Genomic DNA, 19,189 nt, shown 5'->3' on the forward strand with positions numbered 1-19,189 from the left:
GGAAGTAAATGAAGTCGATTCATTTACTAAGTGGGATGCTAACAACTGGTTATCTGCTCTTTCTAGTAAGAATACTCTCCTAGCCTTCTTGACCGACTTTTTAACTTTCGTAACCATAGTCGTAATGACAACATCATGATCACTAATCCCTGTATCAACATTGACACCGTCGATGAGGTCTGGTGTCTTCGTGGCTACCAGATCTAAAATATTTCCACTACACGTTGGCTGTCGATTTAGTTGCTCAAGAGAGTAATTCACACGACGGTTTGTCTATACCACCTGTAATGAATCCATAGATATCCCGGCCTATACTAGGTAGGTTGAAGTCGCCTCCGACAAATATAGCATAATCCGGGTACTTCTGCGATACAGAGTGTAGACTCCCTTTGACTGATTCTAGAACTGTCAAGGTGGAACCTGGTGGCTGGTAATAACACCCAACAATTAACTTTATTTCTCCTAGCCCTGTTAAGCGTGTCCAGATAACTTCAATCTCACACTCTACTTCGACCTCAGTAGATACAATATTTTTGTCAACTGCAATGAAGACACCACCTCCTACGGTGTCTAACCTGTCTTTCCGATACGCGTTCCCACCCTCAATAAATATTTCAAAACTTCCTATCTCAGGGTTCAGCCAGGTCTCAGTCCCGAGAATAATTTGCGCGCCACACTCTTCCTGGAGGGCAGTAAATGCAGGAACTTTATTCCGAACACTCTGAAAATTTACTGCTAATATCTTGATAGGTGAAGTGTCTTTACACTGAGCGCGTCCTGATTTCCCTGCCTGCAAGTCGACTGGTGAGTGTTCATCTCGACACCTCGCACTACTGTCTATCCTAAAAAGCCGCCATGTGCACGCCACAAGCACGCTGCTACCCGAGTAGTCGCTTCATTTATGTAGTGCACGAATGAATGTTCGAACGTGTGTGAAATCTTACGGGACCTAACTGCTAAGGTCATTAGTCCCTAAGCTTACACACTACTCAACTTAAATTATCCTAAGGACAAACACACACACCCATGCCCGAGAGAGGACTCGAACCTCCGCCGGGACCAGCCGCACAGTCCATGACTGCAGCGCCCAGACCGCTCGGCTAATCACGCGCGGCCTATGTAGTGCACCCCTGACCTATCTAGGTCCGTTACGAAACGCTCACCCTCCTCCAGCGTGCGGGAGGCTTCGGCCTTGTCAATGTGCGACTCCGAGATGCATCTTTTTATATGTCCACCACGCACAAGCAGTGGAACTGGGGGTCCTCCCTTACGCGCAGCTTGATGGAAATTCTTGTGTCCGCGACCATAACGCCACCAGTACCAGTCTGACGCATCAAGCACCATCTGACGCACATTTCTCATTTCACCGTCGACTCAAGTTATCCTCACACTCACTTTCCGAGCACGCGTCTTCTTCGTACTAAAGATATCTGCTTCGTTAGATATCCAGCAACAACATCGAATTCAAACATCCATCGACACGGTGGCCACGCTTTGGCGTCATATTCACCAGCATTTCCTTCCCTCCAACGTCCAGGCAACATGGTACCACGTCGCACGTGGAAAATTCTACAAAAATCAACATCTTCAAGCCATGGGACTAGCTGATACTCCGCTTTGTTCAATTTGCCATGTTATGGATTACGGTGCCCACCAACTGACTTGCGCTGCCAGCAGTGACATCTGGAAACTTGTTCAACAGTTCGTTGCCTGCTACCTCTGAGTTCCGCCGGATTCGATTGAGCTATGGACTTCAATCCATCCTGACGATACCTATTTCCCCGCCACCAAAAATCATGCGATCGTATGGGTCAAGGGGTGGACGATGACCTACTTGTACAGTGATAGCGACAAATAACGCCTTGAGTTCTGGCAGTACTTACAAACCGCCCATAGTAAAGTCGAGCACCGACCGCGCTACCACGCCTTCTTTGCCAATTACCCACATGTGATCTTTACGTAAACCCCGCTCAGCTGGATGGTGTCACACGCGGACGCAACTCTGCCCACCATCCCCCGCCCTGCTGACATTAGAGACTCTCTGCGCTTCGTTTCTACACTCCTGGAAATTGAAATAAGAACACCGTGAATTCATTGCGCCAGGAAGGGGAAACTTTATTGACACATTCCTGGGGTCAGATACATCACATGATCACACTGACAGAACCACAGGCACATAGACACAGGCAACAGAGCATGCACAATGTCGGCACTAGTACAGTGTATATCCACCTTTCGCAGCAATGCAGGCTGCTATTCTCCCATGGAGACGATCGTAGAGATGCTGGATGTAGTCCTGTGGAACGGCTTGCCATGCCATTTCCACCTGGCGCCTCAGTTGGACCAGCGTTCGTGCTGGACGTGCAGACCGCGTGAGACGACGCTTCATCCAGTCTCAAACATGCTCAATGGGGGACAGATCCGGAGATCTTGCTGGCCAGGGTAGTTGACTTACACCTTCTAGAGCACGTTGGGTGGCACGGGACACATGCGGACGTGCATTGTCCTGTTGGAACAGCAAGTTCCCTTGCCGGTCTAGGAATGGTAGAACGATGGGTTCGATGACGGTTTGGCTGTACCGTTCACTATTCAGTGTCCCCTCGACGATCACCAGTGGTGTACGGCCAGTGTAGGAGATCGCTCCCCACACCATGATGCCGGGTGTTGGCCCTGTGTGCCTCGGTCGTATGCAGTCCTGATTGTGGCGCTCACCTGCACGGCGCCAAACACGCATACGACCATCATTGGCACCAAGGCAGAAGCGACGCTCATCGCTGAAGACGACACGTCTCCATTCGTCCCTCCATTCACGCCTGTCGCGACACCACTGGAGGCGGGCTGCACGATGTTGGGGCGTGAGCGGAAGACGGCCTAACGGTGTGCGGGACCGTAGCCCAGCTTCATGGAGACGGTTGCGAATGGTCCTCGCCGATACCCCAGGAGCAACAGTGTCCCTAATTTGCTGGGAAGTGGCGGTGCGGTCCCCTACGGCACTGCGTAGGATCCTACGGTCTAGGCGTGCATCCGTGCGTCGCTGCGGTCCGGTCCCAGGTCGACGGGCACGTGCACCTTCCGCCGACCACTGGCGACAACATCGATGTACTGTGGAGACCTCACGCCTCACGTGTTGAGCAATTCGGCGGTACGTCCACCCGGCCTCCCGCATGCCCACTATACGCCCTCGCTCAAAGTCCGTCAACTGCACATACGGTTCACGTCCACGCTGTCGCGGCATGCTACCAGTGTTAAAGACTGCGATGGAGCTCCGTATGCCACGGCAAACTGGCTGACACTGACGGCGGCGGTGCACAAATGCTGCGCAGCTAGCACCATTCGACGGCCAACACCGCGGTTCCTGGTGTGTCCGCTGTGCCGTGCGTGTGATCATTGCTTGTACAGCCCTCTCGCAGTGTCCGGAGCAAGTATGGTGGGTCTGACACACCGGTGTCAATGTGTTCTTTTTTCCATTTCCAGGAGTGTATATCGTAACCGACAGTGGAGTAGGAGCATGGACATGCGCCCCCTTGCATTTATGCACTATGCCAAAGCACGCTGGTTATTCCCCCGAGTCCGCAGCTTGTGGCCGTGCGGTAGCGTTCTCCCTTCCCACGAACGGGTTCCCGGGTTCGATTCCCGGCGGGGTCAGTGATTTTCTCTGCCTCGTGATTACTGGGTGTTGTGTGATGTCCTTAGGTTTAAGTAGTTCTAAGTTCTAGGGGACTGATGACCATAATGTTAAGTCCCATAGTGCTCAGAGCCATTTGAACCATTTTGATTCCCCCGACTCTACTGTCTCTTCATCCTTGGCTTCTGTCTTCTCGGGTGTTTCTTCCTGTTAGTGGTGCCGGGACAACGTGGCCAGGCCTCACATGTTGACCCCTGCGCACTCTGCCTACACGCTCCATTTGCCAAGCAGATGCCTGCAAGTCTTAAGCTTACTTCAGTATTACTGTTATCATTTTTTCCAACACCTTGTTAATAAAGGCTTTCGCTCGCCTTGTTCGAGTGCAAAGTCTCGTGTTGATTCCGCCGGAAGGGTGGCCTTTCCGTTACATTTATCCTTTTATCATTAAAGATAGCCGGCCGCAGTGGCCGTGCGGTTCTAGGCGCTCCAGTCCGGAGCCGCGCTGCTGCTACGATCGCAGGTTCGAATCCTGCCTCGGGCATGGGTGTGTGTGATGTCCTTAGGTTAGTTAGGTTTAAGTAGTTCTAAGTTCTAGGGGACTGATGACCACAGCAGTTGAGTCCCAAAGTGCTCAGAGCCATTTGAACCATTAAAGATATTTTGTTTACTTACCTTGTTTCCGGTAAACAAAAGGTAACGAACGTGTGCCTGTGGCACTTGACTCGGAGATACGCTGGTTCGAATCCTGGTGGTGGATACAAATTCATCAGTTTTTGCATCAATGTCCTTCACAAAATTCCAAACCCTTCGCAGAGTGCCATGAAGTGAGGGCATGTGACACTGTTAATGTGTTCTTCACGTCGTATTGAACTCTGAGCTCGGCTGCCCTTCACCCAAAGAATTTACAGAGAGAATAGTATTTCTGATACTAAAGACTGCCCAGAGTAATAAATTGACAAATTTTCTTCCTATCATTTTGGTCAACGTCGACTATGATATTCTAAAAGGCATTACAAACAATAGGATAGAATCAATATTCCGTAAAATAACTGGACCTTACCAAGGCAGTGCATCTACAGAGCGGTCAGTGACGAATCTTTTAGCCGAGTATCGAGACATTGCACATTTATCATGCATATACAGGACGTTATTAGTTATTAGCTTTACTAGATTTTAATAAAGACTCTGACAGTGTCAACAACCAGTCTGTAGTTAAAACTATGGAGAAAATAGGTGTTAGTGAGCCAACCAGAACGCTAATACGGAAATGCATAACGGGCATAGGATCGACTCTGCTGATTAATGGACACCTGTCAACTCCTGTGCCGAACAAACAAAGAGTAAGACAGTCAGTGGCACTCTTCACAACATGAAAAGAACCTTTATTTAATACAATTTCCCCAAAATGCCTTCAGGCAATTAATATATACACAGTATGCAAAGCATAAGTTGATTTGAAAGTGATAGTCAACACTGGAGATGAGACTGACACAGGTAGACGAACATTTAAAAAAATGTTGAGATGAAAATGCAGCAAAACTCAATTCTAGCAGATCAGAAACCATGCTCTTAAATTCCTAAACCTAATACGTAGTCCAACTTAGGCTACAGCACACTAAAGAGATTAAACGTCTACGGTTCACGTTCACACACAACCCGAAGTAAAGAATGTGATTAAATGAACTGGGAAATGAAACTTAAAGCGCTATGGAACCCTATAACAGGGCACGGTATGAGGGATTTTAATTGAAAACATAATGTCACTTTCCTCCATATGTATTTAGCAGAATATATGACATGGCTGCAATACTTCCGATTACAACCAACAAAGCGTATAAACTATTAGCCATAGCTTGTTGGTATATCTGTCTGTAATGGTTGTATCTTTCATCTAGATCTACATCTACCTCTATATTAAGCAAGCCACCTTACAGTTTGTGGGGGAGGGTACTTTGTGTACCATTGTATCACTGTACCTGTGTCCTCCTTTTCCTATTCCAGTTCCGTATGGGTCTCACGGACAACGATTGCTGGTAAGCCTACGCGTGGGCTCTGATTTTTCTAATTTCAACTTGATGGTCATTTCGCGAGGAATACTTAGAAGGAATCAATATATCAGTTGACTCTTCTAGGAACGTACGCTCTCGGACTCCTACAGTAGACCAACGCCTCTCTTGCAACATCTGGCACTGGAGTTGGCTGAGCATCTCCGTGGTGTTTACTAAATGAACCTGTAATGAAACGTACAGTTCTTCTTTGTATCTTCTATGTTTCCTCCATTGGTCCTGTAATGTGTGGATTCCATACTGACGAGTAGTATTCAAGTACCGATCGAACAAGTGTTATGTAAGCAACTTCTTTTGTTTATGGCCTTCATTTTCTGAGGTTTCTTTAATGACTGTCAGTCTGAAGTCTTCCCTACTCGCGCATTACTTTCATGTCGTCTTCCCGCTTCACATCGCTCCGTACGCCTGCTGCTAGATATTTTATAGAAATAAAAGCCTCCAGTGATTGTTCTGTTATTGTGTAATCATAAAGCAAAGGGTCTTAGTGTCTATATATTCGAAATACTTCACATTTGTTATTATTGAAGGTTAGTTCCCACTCTCTGCAACCAGGGTTGATATTCTGCAGGTCTTCCTACATTTAGCTACAATTTTCTAGAGCCGCAGTTTTTCTTTATACAACCGCATTAACCGCGAAAAGCCTCATGGAACTTCGGGCGATATGTACTGGGTCGTTTATGTATATTGTGAAACGTAATGGCACTATAACACTCTCCTGGGGCACGCTCGAAATTACTTCTACGTCTCAAGACTGCTCTTAACTCAGAATAACGTTCTGTGATCTGTTTGCTAGAAATTCTTCAATTTAATCACACAGTTGATCTGATAATCTGAAGGCTCGTCTTTTGTTCATTACGCGGCGGTGAGGAAGTCATTATAAGACAACCGTATTAGGGCAACACAAAGACGGACTAGGGTTCAAAGACATCCAACCACACTGCATTCCAACTGCCACTAAGAGCACATCTAGAATACTACAAAACCAACAGCCGAACGTAAAAATAATTGACTGCTACTTTAGATCCCTACGGCAGGACCCCACCACCGAGCATCGATCACAATCGTTGATCTCTAACGGAAATCAATTATATCCAAAACTGCCCACGAAAGCTTAATATCAGCAAGATTTACAGTCTCACCACATGTTAACGGAACATTAACCACATCGAAGAGAAGTACCCTACTACGAACTCAATTTGTATTGGGCAATTACATGTTACGGTCTAGCGTGACTTTACTACGGTAGGAGGTAGTCCCCGCAGATGAAAAACTGTGTAATACCAACTTCAAGCCGAAGCTGTACTGCAAAAAGTTCCATCTCGTTGGTTCGTTATCACAATTTTTATACGCACTGGTTGTAATCACATACGGATGTGGACTAGAAAAAAAATCAACAATCGCTAACCCGTCATCCAAGACACCGATATTTGTCGAAGACATTACCAAACCCGACTGGAAACTATATCCTAGAAAGAACAACAATTACACGTGGATCTCCGTTCAGTATCTTTATTTTGCGATGACAAAACAAAGCCAAACTACTGGAATATATAAATTACATCTTGGAGGATCACCACAGTAAAGCCAATCATCCCATGTACCACGTAAGGTTTCGGAGACTTTACTTCTTGTCTTATCACTAGCAGGAGAACAAAGTTTTGCTATTAACTGCCTGACGAAGAATGGGTTCACTCCTTTGCATATTAGTTGAGTGATGGACTGTACTTCCCAATGTTAGCTTTTAGTTTATTTCCTTATTAAAAAACAAAGAAGTATAATACATATTACAGATTGTTATGTAAATTAAGCTATAGGGAATCTGGTAACGTATTCTAAGAAATAGATGACAGGGGACTTGTTATTAATTTTTTTCCATTCACTGTTAAAGAGGATTTTTAATTTACAACAACACAAGTAATTTATTTGATACGAAGAATGAAGTCAACGTTTAAGGAGATACCTTAGGATAGGAAATAAATGAAGAATAAAAGAAATGGGTGTTATAAATCAAATAATAGCACACACTTAATGAGCAGAAAGTTCTGGTACTGAGAAATAGAAGTTTCTAGTTAAAATTAAACAAGACAGATTCAACTGATTTAGGAAGATACGAATGTAACACAATGAAGGTAGCCAATGAAGGGATTAACTTGCGAGCGCAAGGGGTGGATGGAGGCCCGTAAGGAAAGTAGAAAAGAGAGGAAAAAACGTAGCTAAAGCACACGTGGTGGCTTCTTGGGAGTGAGACGGATCGGGTCCTGGAGGTGGACGAAAATTTCGCTGCCAGTGTTTGGCCTGTAAGAAGAGAAAGGGAGTTGTCGCAAAGTTCCTCATCATCAGTCTTTGACCCCAAGTCCTAGACTAGTTTTCAAATCTCTTCGTACTGTCTCATGAAGTGCGAACATGTTACATGGTGATCCGTGAGTCAGACGAGACCTTAAGCCCGGCAGCTCCCTGTTGAAACTACTGGAATATATAAATTACATCTTCGAGGACCACCACAGTAAAGCCAATCATCCCATGTACCACGTACGGTTTCGGAGACTTTACTTCTTGTCTTATCGCAAGCAGGAGAACAAAGTTTTGCTATATACCGGCAACGAATTTCACCCTTCCCTATATCTCATAATCATTAAGCATACTACATCATGCAATATACTACACTACACACGCATCATTGCAGTCCGCTACACTCTACAAATACACATACTTCATAACTCTTATATATTCGCTAGGAAAGTATTCGGAGGAAGAACACGCCTTCTACCGTGCGGCTGAGCCCAACCAGTGGGATACCTCAACCAACAGTGTCACACGATATATATTCTTTTTTTTTTTTTTTTTTTTTTTTTTTTTTTACTACACGAGATACAATAGGGGTATGCATATTGCAGGACCAGAAGCAACTTAGACATTATGTAATAGTATGCGATTTTCATTGATCACCCGGTCTCCAACGTGTGGGGTTCATATTGGTGCAAACTTGTTCTTATAAAAATTGGTACAAGGTCAAAGTAAGCAGCAATTTTCGAGATCCATACCTATTCGACTCGTAGAATCGTGGTGTGGGAAACTACAGGTTGTGGCAGCTGGAGTGATGTGACAATTGTTGAACAACTGGACACTCACCAGCATGTGTTGAGAATTGTAAATCCTGATTCTAAAATGTAGACTTTCACGGCTGGAAATATCATGTCCGTTATAATTATCCGGGCTGTTATGCCGTGGTCGGTTGATGAATTCTGTGTCAATTCCCAACGTTTCGTCTCCGACTGCGGGAGGCATCTTCAAGGGGGTCCGTAGCTCGATGGAAGATCCAACACACCCACTGGTTCGCTACTGACTGCCGCCAAATTCCATGTCCGCGCCCTCCGGCGCCGAGGCGTGACGTCACGTGTTTTTAAAACGTCAGTGCAATTGGCCGCTGTTCGCTGCCGTCGATCGCCGTTGCCATCACCCAGTAGTGGACGGGTGGTACACATCTTCTTTAACACCGGCATCCATATACCGTTTAATTTCACGCCCTCCTCCTTTCGATTGAAATTATTATGGTGTTTAGCGATTTCGATTGCCTCCCTGTAGAGCCTTTCGTAATATCCGCTTGTGGCCACTAATACTTGCGTCTCCTCGGAACGAATATTGTGGTTCCCTGGCTGGAAAGCATGCTCCGCAACAGCTGATCGTTCCGTTTCTCCTCTTCTACTATTGCCCTTGTGCTCTTCCAAACGTTTAGAAACAGTTCTTTTAGTGGTACCCGCATAAACGTCTCCACAGCTGCATGGGATCCTATACACTCCAGCTTTTTCCACCGGTTTGCGAGCGTCCTTGGCAGGCTTAAGGTATTCCTGTATCTTCCTGGTGGGCTTGTAAATTACGGTAATATTCCGCTTCGTCAAGATCCTCCCTATTCATTCCGTTACATTTTTAACAAAACGGAAGGAAAACCTTAGATTTTGCAGTAGCCTGTACGTCACTATGATTTATGCGTGGCTGCCTCAACGGACGTTTCATTTCGGCGGACGAATATCCGTTCTTCATCAGGGCGTTGTGGAGACGTTCCATCTCAGCGTCGAGCTACTCAGGTTCACAAATACACTCCTGGAAATTGAAATAAGAACACCGTGAATTCATTGTCCCAGGAAGGGGAAACTTTATTGACACATTCCTGGGGTCAGATACATCACATGATCACACTGACAGAACCACAGGCACATAGACACAGGCAACAGAGCATGCACAATGTCGGCACTAGTACAGTGTATATCCACCTTTCGCAGCAATGCAGGCTGCTATTCTCCCATGGAGACGATCGTAGAGATGCTGGATGTAGTCCTGTGGAACGGCTTGCCATGCCATTTCCACCTGGCGCCTCAGTTGGACCAGCGTTCGTGCTGGACGTGCAGACCGTGTGAGACGACGCTTCATCCAGTCCCAAACATGCTCAATGGGGGACAGATCCGGAGATCTTGCTGGCCAGGGTAGTTGACTTACACCTTCTAGAGCACGTTGGGTGGCACGGGATACATGCGGACGTGCATTGTCCTGTTGGAACAGCAAGTTCCCTTGCCGGTCTAGGAATGGTAGAACGATGGGTTCGATGACGGTTTGGATGTACCGTGCACTATTCAGTGTCCCCTCGACGATCACCAGTGGTGTACGGCCAGTGTAGGAGATCGCTCCCCACACCATGATGCCGGGTGTTGGCCCTGTGTGCCTCGGTCGTATGCAGTCCTGATTGTGGCGCTCACCTGCACGGCGCCAAACACGCATACGACCATCATTGGCACCAAGGCAGAAGCGACTTTCATCGCTGAAGACGACACGTCTCCATTCGTCCCTCCATTCACGCCTGTCGCGACACCACTGGAGGCGGGCTGCACGATGTTGGGGCGTGAGCGGAAGACGGCCTAACGGTGTGCGGGACCGTAGCCCAGCTTCATGGAGACGGTTGCGAATGGTCCTCGCCGATACCCCAGGAGCAACAGTGTCCCTAATTTGCTGGGAAGTGGCGGTGCGGTCCCCTACGGCACTGCGTAGGATCCTACGGTCTTGGCGTGCATCCGTGCGTCGCTGCGGTCCGGTCCCAGGTCGACGGGCACGTGCACCTTCCGCCGACCACTGGCGACAACATCGATGTACTGTGGAGACCTCACGCCCCACGTGTTGAGCAATTCGGCGGTACGTCCACCCGGCCTCAGGACGTACTAGTAACCATAATTTATTCCTCCATTATTTCAGAATGACAGCACTAAGTGACTTGCAACAAGTTTCTCACCTAATTTCGAACCTATGCGAGACTTTTTCTAGCTGACAACCTACAAAAAATGACGAAAAGTAATAATTTTATCGTTTACTACATTTTCTCTGATCATGCATTAAAACCGTCGCATCAGGTTGACGTTTTAATTTATTATTTCTTTACTACTAATTGTGTCACCTACAACTTTTGCAGCCACTACTCATGTACACGACTTAATGTACTCGCAAAATTATATCATTGTGCGATATATAATTTCGGAGATATGATACGAAATACTGAGAAGCGAGAAAAACTCTCGTATCATGCACGACGCTTTAACTGATTAATTATTTGTTACTAGCTCTATTCGGAACAATATCGCAGACACCATCCACATATGCCGCTGAACTTACGTACATAATCATATCTTTGTACGCCGCATAGTTCGGGTGGTATGACTTCACAAACGTTGTGCTGCGTGAAAACGAAACTGCAGTGTTTCATTTGCTAGGTATAAGGGTGACATAGTGTGGAAATATGTGTAAAATATGTGAAATATATGTGATATACGCGTATGCGAGCTAATTCGCTGGTTAAAAGCTCCTTCTATACCTATAGATCGAAATCAACCAAACACGGTACCAATATTGCTTACTAACTGCTAAGGAATAGTGTGGGATTAAGAAGCAGCAACCTCTTATTGCGGTCTAGGTGATAAAGTACAGAGAGATGGAAGAGGAAGAGATGGACGACAGAGAGCGGGAAAGTGGACATGGAGGGCTGTGAGGGAGGAGAAGATGAATTGACAGAGGGAGGGGGTTGAAATGGACAGAGGGAAGAGCAGCTACCGGACAGAAAGAATGGGAAGTGGAAGGTGGACAGAGGGAGAGGGCCAGGAGAAGATAATCATAGAGTGGGGGTGGAGGATATGGACAGAGAGAGACGGGAGAGTAGGAGATGAACAGAGTAGGGAGGAGGAGATGGAGTAATAAAGCTGTAATAAATACATTCTCAGACAACGCCAGGTTGAGCTAGTATGTAAATTTATTGGAAAGAGCAGTAGGTTGTTCCAGCCCTAAAGGAAAGTCGCACGACTGGTCCGCAGAACTCTAGACTTTCCTCTCTGACGTTAGTTTGTTGCAGATCTGTCGAACATACGTTCTGGTGATTGATTATGACTCTTTTGAAGACTTACGAAATTTCCTGCAGGAATCAACATGGATGACTCATTAACTCATGATGTGAAACCGAGTTTGGTCTATTTCCTCGTGAGAACGAGAAGTGTTTTCACAGTTAAGTCAAGGATCGGACCCCATGTACTATTGAAATGGTGACTAGCCAGTAATCAGAATTCATTATGTCATCCTACACAAGTACATCAACAGAAGCTATAGTGGCGAGTAGTGTATTCGTTCATGACTGGTTGGCCTAACAGATAACGTTTGTAGCATCTGTATGCGAATATGTACACTGGGAGGTCACGTCGCTCTAAAAGTAACCGGACATGCAGACATGGAGATAATATCAGTTAATGAACACCAGTGAGACGATGCGGGCGTGACTTCCTCCTCTCACGCTCGGGAAAACTCATATGACAGCTGTGTAGGTAGCTGTGGAATGGGGGCCTAGCTGAAGACGAGAGGATGAAAATTTGGAACACTACGGCAGGAAAGAGATAACGAAGTTGGTGACAAACCGACGAGACTTATTATTATTAACAAAAGTCTGGAACAGTTCAAAATAGTTGAAATTGCTCTGAGCACTAATGGGACTTAACATCTGAGGTCATCAGACCCCTAGAACTTAGAACTACTTAAACCTAACTAACCTAAAGACATCACTCAAATCCATGGCCGAGGCAGGATTCGAACCTGCGGCCGTAGCGGTTACGCGGTTCCAGACTGAAGTGCCTAGAACCGCTCGGCCACACCGGCCGGCCTCTGGAACAGTTATGCACATTGAACTTAAAGAATCTCTAGTAGATTTTCGCTACTTCAAAGTAATACATTGCCGTGTCTAAAAGTCATGCGATATCGATATGCACGTATACTGATAGTGGTAGTATCGCGTATACAAGGTATAAAAGAGCAGTGCATTGGCGGTGTTCTCATTTGTACTCTGGTAATTCATGTGAACAGTTTCCACAAGTGATTATGGCTGCACGAAGGGAATTAACAGACTTTCAAAGTGGAGTGGTAGTTGGAGCTAGACGAGTGGCACATTCCATTTCCGAAATCGTTAGGGAATTCAGTATTCCGAAATCCACAGTGTCAAGACTGTGGCGAGAATACCAAATTTCAGCCATTTCCTTTCATCACGGACAACGACCTAGAGCAGCGGCGTTTGCGTAGGGTTTTGAGTTCTAGCAGACGAGCAGCACTGCGTGAAATAAGAGCAGTAATCATCGAAGAAAGCACGAAGAACGTATCTGTTACGACACTTCAGCGAAATTTGACGTTAATGGGCTATGGCAGCAGACGAGCAGCGCGAGTGCCTTTGCTAACAGCACGACACCCTCTGCAGAGCCCCTCCTGCGCTGGTGAGCGTATCGGTTGGACCCTAGACTACTGAAAAACCGTGGCCTGGTCGATAAGTCCCGATTTGGTAAGAGCTGATGGTAGGTTTAAAGTGTGGCGCAATCTCCAAGAAGCCGTGGACCAAACAAGTGGTCAACAAGGTACTGTGGAAGCTGGCTGTGAATTCATAATGGTGTGGGCTGTGTTTACGTGGAATGGACTGAGTCCTGTGGTCCAACTGACACGACCATTGACTGGAAATAGTTATGCTCGGATACTTCGAGAACATTTACAGTCGTCCTGAACTTTACGTTCCCGATCAACGATGGAATTTTTATGGATGATAATACGCCATGTCACAGGGCACAATTATTCGTAGTTGGTTTGAAGAACATTATGGACAATTCGAGTGAATGATCTGAGCAAACGGATCACCCTGCATGAATCTCATCCAATATTTATGGGACATAGTGAAAAGATTTGTTTGTGCACAAAATTCTGCACCGACCACACTTTCGAAATTATGGACGCCTATAGAGGCAGTATCGCTCCATGTTTCAGCAGGGGCCTTCCAACAACATTTTTGAATCTATGCCACGTTGAGCTGCTGACTAAGCCGGACAGAATGGGGCCAGGCTTCATATTAGGAGGAATCCAGTGACTTTTGTCACCTCATTGTATATTAGCATTACTCCACTGATGGAACTGAAAATTGCTTGACAATGATACCTCCATCCGATATTTATCAAACTTTGAGAAACGGTTCATCACGTAACGGATGATTTTACTTCATTTCCACTCAGAACTTACGTCTACCACCAACATTAGTTTTAAGGGCGACATGCACAGGCACAAATCCACTCTGGTTTGTGTTGTGGCGCTTCAGAAAGCAGCCTTCGAACGTCATATCGAGGAACTTAATGCCAAGCCTGATACACATGCCATGTCAACAAATGAAGGTTGTTGACTGAAGGCTGGTACTGAAGTATACGTATTCCTGTGTTTTCCAGACATTCTCACAGGGTGGCAAATCGATTTACTGGGGCAGTAATTTCTTACGTTTTGTGAACTGCAGTGCTATGTCTTTCATTATCCTGCTCGAAGAGGCCACTTGGTACCCTGTTCGTGAAGAGTATAACATCAGGAACAGCTAGATCGAATTTTTCCTGCCGATATTTCAGAACTCTTTAAGTGTTGTTTGACGACCACATACTTCAAGTGGAATGAACAGTTTTATTAGCAAACGGATGACGTGGCTATGGGAAGCCCCCTAAGTCCCGCAATTGCAAACTTCTTTATGGAGAAATCCGAAGAACAAGCCTTAGGTACTGCCAGGAAGAAACCAAATGTAGGGTTCCGTTACGTGGATGACACGTTTTTGCTGTGGAGACATGGCAGGGAGGAACTAAGCTGGTTCCACGAAAATCTGAATAGTATAAACTCAAGAATTCAGTTTACAATGGAGGAGGAGGTAGACTGCAAATTACATTTCCTCGATGTGCTTATTTTTAGAAACGAAAATGGTAGTTTGGGCCACTCAGTATACCGCAAACTCACGCACACGGACCGTTATTTGCACCGGGATTCGAACCACCACCCACAACAGAAGCGGGGTGTTATCAAGACATTAGCGGACAGAGCTAGAAATACACTCCTGGAAATGTTTCAGCTCTTCCACTTTGTCATGTCCTGCAGACATGTGTCTTCAGATGCGTCGTATTGGATCTGTAAGACAGGAGAGCAGAGCACCTGACGCGGTACACTTGAGCATCATGATGTCCATTCTCATCAGTTACTAACGAAAATCCCTCCCAAACACTGCTACGACCACCTGCTTTCGCACTTAGGGTAAATTCTTTCGAATCAAGCTTACCTCTCAAAGCCTCCTTCGTCTAACATGCACGTGACATGACCCTGCAGCGAGTGACTAAATGGCGATCGGGTAAGAATACGCAGTCGGGACATAGGAGCGTGGCACGCCCCAACGAGCGTGGAGGAAGTCGAATGCAGTTGATCCCCACGTCGGATGTAACTCCACTGATGTCTGCACCACATTTTTCTCCTTCATCAACTCTTTAATGAAATAATGAGAATTATATATATATATATATATATATATATATATATATATATAATCGTAGAAATATGTGCTAGGGATTCCGCTCTTTAAGTCAACAGTTTATAAATATCGATTCCGGTTTTGAACAGAAGGAGCTGTAACATTCTGCCATACCCTATGACGGTGCACGGATTGTTGAACGACAGACCAATGAAATACGGACGAGTATGATGCGAAGGAATGTCCAGGCTATAGCTGTGCATGCCCGTGCATGTACAGCGGATTTTGGACCGATCCATATTGGAAAAAGTTTTACATATCGGTTAATGCACACTCTGTTGATGAGGATTGGACACTCAGAAACATGAAACTGAAAATACCTCTCTTTTCTGAGAAGAAAAAATCTGGGGAATTTATTAAGAATCATATTAAGGAAACATTAATTAATTTATGAGTAAATCTTCTGTACGTTAGTAAGATTTCTTTCCTCACCGGCCGAGTACTAAAGCACATTTCCGACGACGATTATTTGAAAAATGAGACTGTAGCGTTTTATTTCACGATCCATGCTGCGAATGACACTGCTCGTTTCATGAAGAAAGCAGGTGACGTGTATTCGTTACAGACGAGCCTGGAGCTAGAAACGGACACTAGGAGGATCAGTTTATTTAGAATTCTGCAATCTGTAGTTAGGCAAAATCATGAAGATTGCTGTGCAGTAGGGCATCCCTGAAGAACTTAATGTTTGCTACAACGAAACAGCAAATGAACTCGTGACATTTTTGGAGCCATTCAGAGATGCAACAGAACTGCTCGAAGGCTATAAATATCCTACAGTTTAGTTTCTTTTGTTATGGGTTCACAAACTGAAAAGTCATAGCAAGGCAGGGCACAACGATACAGACGTACGTTTCTTTATATTACTGTGAACCCACTTATCTTGTTTAAAACGCGCTGCGAGCTCAGTAAATCCAAATTGTAGTTAGTTTCAAAATACCAGTTTCAGTGTCGTTGGTACCTGGCAGTACAGTACATATGCCGCATCATTTCATGTTAACTGTTGGTACTACGTGCACTGGAAGGGTGTTGTGTCCGTCTCATCGAGGAAAAAGTAGAAATCCGTACGTTTCACAGAGTTTCAACATTTCTGTGGCCACCCTTCTGTCTACTGAAACTGATGGCCTTTACTGACAGAGACGAGACATTAAATGCTGTGCTTCAAATTTGTAACGAAATATCAGTTGCAGGTAAGCAACAATGAAATTATAATACGACAGTAATACGCTATTCGTCTTTTGCCTTCATCGACTCCCTCAAGCATTACACCAGCTAATCCGCTGCGACTTCTTGATCTGTTCATCGTCTTTTGCACTTTATTAGTATTATTAGTGTTAGTATTATTTATGAGTAAATCCCCAGTACGTTAATAAGATTGTTTTAGAATACGTTAATCGGCCATTCTTTATGTACGTTATTTGCATTCTTTCCTGTATTCCATAACATTTCCATGTAAATTGTAAATTCCTACATTATTCCGCTTCATATCCTTTTTTCATCTGCATCTCTTTATTATGACCTAGACAATTCTCAAAAATCACATATACGGAGACTAAAGTCTAATATGCGTTCTGGAGTTCATAGTCCAGTTTCACTTTCATATAATATGCAGGGAACTGCCTTAACTTTATTTAATGTCAGTATTGGTCCATTCGTACTTTTACCCTGTGAGTTCTTATGATGGTTTTACACTTGTTATTCAGTCTCTTTGTCAATATCAATGTCGTTGAGCTACATATCATAACCCAAATATCTGAGGGTGTTATGTTGTTCAGCAGTTGTTTTCCAATTTTAATATATATCTCAAAGGTTATGAGCCTTTGTAGGCCATGGACTTGGTTTTATTCGTCGATATACTTAAATTATAAGGCTTGCTATTTTATGTAGTTCTTATACCGCTGCCTGTAAGTCCATGTTCGCCAGCTGGAATATGGTCGTCGGGAAAGAAAAAATTTTCATAAAACGTCTTTCCGTGAAGCTGTCCTCCACAACAAATTTCATAATCTCCTGTTCCCTTTCCCTCGAAACGTCGGCAAAACAAAAGTTAGAATGTGTAGGTGAAAACACCCTAGTTTGAAACTTTTATTAATATTTCGTTGTGTGATATTTCCAGAATCTAGCTTTAAATGTATCTGTGTTCTTCTACATATACATAAGAACTTCGGATAATTTCGTTCAAAAGTAGTGATGTAACTCTTCTTTCCGTAACATCTATAGTTTTCCTTTATGTATATTCCAGACAGTTTTCCTGTTGTCTGTAAATACTATTCATGTTATTAAATCGCATTCTCTTCTTTTTCTGTTATATCTTTTAGTGAGAAAATATTAACTTATCAGGACCTTCCTTTCCGGAAAACATTTTGTTCTTCGAGTAATTTGCTGTATACGATTTTTCTCATTCCCTTTACTGCTATCGTCAGTTATAACGTGTATGCCGTATTTAAGAGTTTTATAACTCTTATTTCCACAGTCTGTTATTCATCTGCTTTTGGAAATGTGGATTGCTATTGCTTTATTCTGTTCTTTTGGTAATTTTCTTTGTTGCCAGCACAGATTTACAAAATCTAAGGCCTACATTTATCTTATTCTGGTAGGCATTTCAAAAGTTCTGTATTTAGATTGCCGTCCCAGGAGCTCTTCCTATTTTACAGCTCTGTAAGTGTCTTTAAATTACTTAAGCTTCATTTATCTATTTCCGAAAGACGTCAGTTGATTTCTTTTACTTCCTCATTCTCCTCTTCTTCGGAGAACTGACTTCTACAGAGTAAGTTTTTGTTTGCCGTTAAATAATCTATTTATGATCTAAAATCACGGAGGCCCAGGTAATTTTGTAAACCTTTCTATAGTTGAAACTGTTATTTCCTACCTATTTTAGCATCCATATCTCCTCCTATGACAATACTTTGTTCCTTATTTATGGAATCAAGGACACATCCCATGCCCTTCTAAAATTTAGCAGATACACTCTTTCTTCCTTCTTCTACGGCGATCCACTGCAGTGGTGGAAGTTTTATCCCAAGTTAGCTCTTGTGGCGGAAAGAGTGTTCTGTGCACCAGCCTCAAACGCAGCTAGTGAAAGAAATTTCAGAGCCGCACAGGATCTTATTTCGGACAGACAAAGCAGACTCTACCCGAAACGAGTTGATGACATTCTAATAATCCATTGCAATTACAGCGCAGGAAATATTTAAGAATCATTTATTTTTTGTTTTCATAGGTTTATGATTTTAAGGTAGTGCGATACACGGTGTAAATTCGAACCAATAAGGCAGATTGTGTTAAGAAAAACAGAAATGTACATTCTTTCAATCCGCGACCGACCTTCACTAGAAAAGTTGGTAGTTCGCTAGATCTGCTCTGAAATTTTTATTGTTTCCCGAATTTTGGTTTAAATTTAGTTTCCTTCTCTCTTGTGGGTCGTAATGATGTCGCGATTAGACGTTGGCCTGCAGGAATATACGTCTACAGCATAACTAAATTGATGTTAGGGTGGATCACCAGCTGGGGGGAGTAACACACCAGCCCAGAGACCCACAGAGCTACTACAACGCTCATACCAGCACAGCGGCGAGCGCACTAGACCTTGCAACCTCTGCCCTCCCCGACCCAAGGCACCGCACTCTGCCG

The sequence above is a fragment of the Schistocerca piceifrons genome, chromosome X (assembly GCF_021461385.2).
Source record: "Schistocerca piceifrons isolate TAMUIC-IGC-003096 chromosome X, iqSchPice1.1, whole genome shotgun sequence".
In the NCBI taxonomy this organism is placed as follows: Eukaryota; Metazoa; Arthropoda; class Insecta; order Orthoptera; family Acrididae; genus Schistocerca; species Schistocerca piceifrons.